The following is a 3,246-nucleotide window of genomic DNA, read 5'->3' as shown; positions in this document are numbered from 1 at the left end:
CCTGTGGGGGCAGATCTGCCCATCGCCCCCCCCCCCCATAGCTAGCAATCCAAAACAGTCCAGTGGCACCTTTAAGACCCAAGGTTTATTCAGGTACAAGCTCTCCCTCCTCTACGAGGACAGATCTACACGTTCTCCCCCACCCCAATAGCTAGCAATCCAAAACAGTCCAGTGGAGCCTGAGCGGTGGGTGTTGCCTTCTGACACCCGGTGATGTCAGAGGGTGTGGCATATGCAAATAAGTTATGCTAATAAGTTATGCTAATGAGCTCCTGCACCTCTTTTTCTACGAAATGACCCCTGGATAGACCCATTGTGGTCATAGAAGCAATGAAATCTTTAGATGTGCCAGTCAAGGGGGATCTTTTGTGGACAATAAGGCCCCCCAAGAACAAGAATTTTGGAATTCTGAATAAATATCCGAAACCAGCTCAGGCAGTACCAAGTTCAAACACTCAAAATTTAGGAGATTGTTGGGTGGCATAAAAGGAAAGGGGCATGCAATCTTTCATGAACCGCAGCAACTCCATCTCCCTACCCACTGAGCTGAATTGATAACCCAGAATGACGTAATTAAGACAAATCAAATCCATGTACCTCCTCCAACAAGGTCTTGGTAATGCATACCAGGTCAGCTTCCTTACCCAAGAATAAACCCTACTTAGCACTCATTTTGTTGTTGTTCAGTCGCACAGTCGAGTCCGACTCTTCGCGACCCCATGGACCAGATCACGCCAGGCCCTCCTGTCTTCCGCCATCCTCCAAAGCCCGCTCAATGTCATGTCCGTTGCATCCATGACACTGTCCAACCATCTCATCCTTTGTAGCACTCATTAGGTAAAGGTAAAGGTAAAGGTTCCCTTGCTCGAAAGCTAGTCGAATCCGACTCTAGGGATGCGGTGCTCATCTCCATTTCCAAGCTGAAGAGCCAGCACTGTCCGAAGACATTACCGTGGTCATGTGGCCGGCATGACTAAACACCAAGGCGCACGGAACGCTGTTCCCTTCCCACCGAAGCGGTACCTATTTATCTACTTGCAATTTCTTTTTGTCGAACTGCTAGGCTGGTAGTGCCGTTTTAAGACTTGATGAGCACAGCAGCCAGGAAACTTCAGCTGAAAAGAGCCCCGTGGTGCTTAGGATGAATAGTTTGGTTAATGGTGTATATGTCAAGAAAGAAACTACTGAAAGAGAAATCGAGAAGCTTTGTTTGGGTATGTAAAATGTCATTTTAGTGCTACAGATTTACTTTTCAAATTTGTTTCTTCTGACAGACAAGTACTTAGTAAAATAATCTGTGGAAACCAGTTATAGGGATACTTAATGGTGAATAATCATTTAATTGCAAAGGACAGTCTGTCTGTGTCGCTTGGTGTACTTATTACTACTCATTCGACACTGTGTCCACCAAGACAAGGGAAATGCGGCTTACATACCAAATTGTACAAGAACTGGCCTAAACCACAGAGCAGAATGCTGCACGATGCAGGTTCAGCTCAGTTTACTGTGGGGCAGTGTGGCAATGAAGTTGACAAAACCAGGGGTCATTTCGTAGAAAAAGATGTGCAGGCGCTCATTAGCATAACTCATTAGCATAACTCAGTTGCATATGCCACACCCTCTGACATCACCGGAAGTGTGTCAGAACAGAAGGCAACACCCACCGCTCAGGCTCCACTGGACTGTTTTGGATTGATAGCTATCGGGGGGGGGGGCGTGCAGATCTGTCCTCGCAGAGGAGGGAGAGATTGTACCTGAATAAAACCTGGTCTTAAAGGTGCCACTGGACTGTTTTGGACTTGCAACTTACCTGGCTGCTTCTTGCTCTGACTGAGGGCTGATGGGAGCAGGGGGCGGGGCTTGTTGCATGTGCCCGTCCCCTGGGCTCTTTACTGCCAGAGCTCCGCTCCTGTGCGCTCCTGCAGGAAATGACCCCTGGACAAAACTAAGTTTAGTTGTAACATTTGAAACCATGTGGAAATTTGTGGAGGCACTGCCATAATCTGTGTCTATTGAGTTTGAATTGCCCTACTCTAAAGAGAGGCATAAGGTTCTGGTAAAATTTACCAGGACAGAAAAATGGACAGACAGACACTGAGCCATTGTCTTTTCCACAGGTCCAGATGAGTACTTCCTGCCTCTCTTCTTTTTGCCTGACACAGCAGAGCTCACTTGTTTTCCTTTTCTTAAAAAAAAAAGAATAGGAAGAAGATTCTTTTCTGGCTTTTTAAAAAACAAACTCTCAGCGTTGAGAAGGTAAATCACATTGGCACAACATAGCAAGAGAGCAACCATTTTGGCATGGTCCTATTGCTCTGCTCACTTCAGGCACAAAAGTGTTTTCCTAATACAAACAAAATTTAAAAAATAACCCAAGCAAGAAGAAAAAAAATTCCTCAAAACTGAGCCAACTCTCAAAATACGCCCACCTGGTATGAAGCACCAGAAGTTGAATCAAGTCTCAGGGTTAACAGTCCTTTATGGTTTGTGGTTGAATGGAGGTTTAAAACCAGCCGCCCATTTCAAAAGGGTGAGGCCTACAAGCCCCTTAGAGGTAGTTGTTAAAAACACACTTGGATACAAAGGTAGTACAACCCTATGGATTAATACGGCACAATTTGCACTGCAGTAGTCTACAGATAAGCCCTTACAAAGTTGGCATTTGACTTCTGGGCTGGGTACAGCTGACTCAGCATGTCATGTTGCTAAAGTCTGTAGTCTCCAGTTATCCTTTCTCTGAGAGTAGATTCCACAATCTTTTAGGGAAACACAAATAAGATTTGGAGTGAAGGTGGGCAGCTGTGTGTTTTATGGAAGTGATTTCTCTCTAACGTAACTTAGCATTTGTGTGTGTGTGTGTGTGTGTGTATGCTAAATTGCATTAGAGATAATTTATATGTATAGAGCTACGGTGGCTCAAGCCGCCCTGAGCCCACGGGGAGGGCGGGGTATAAATACGAAAAATAAATAAATAAATAAATAAATAAGTGGTTAAGACACTGAACTGCAGGCTGGAAGGTCGGTAGTTCAGCAATTCGAGACCCGAGTGCCGGATGACAGAGTAGGGTTGCCAAATCCTGAAAGCTTACCGGCGGGGGAGGCTCCGTCCTGGTCGGGAGCCGGCTGTGTGTGCGCGCACACGCGCGCCGCTGCGACGTCACCGGAAGTGACGTCAGACGTTGCTGACGTTGGGGGCGTGGCCGAGCTCGTCGGGCGGGGAAACATATGGTTTCCCCCCCCCCCGAC

This window comes from Gekko japonicus, unplaced genomic scaffold, assembly GCF_001447785.1.
Source record: "Gekko japonicus isolate JY-2015 unplaced genomic scaffold, Gekko_japonicus_V1.1 scaffold4513, whole genome shotgun sequence".
NCBI classification, from domain to species: domain Eukaryota; kingdom Metazoa; phylum Chordata; class Lepidosauria; order Squamata; family Gekkonidae; genus Gekko; species Gekko japonicus.
Note: the sequence above shows the minus strand (reverse complement) of the source record.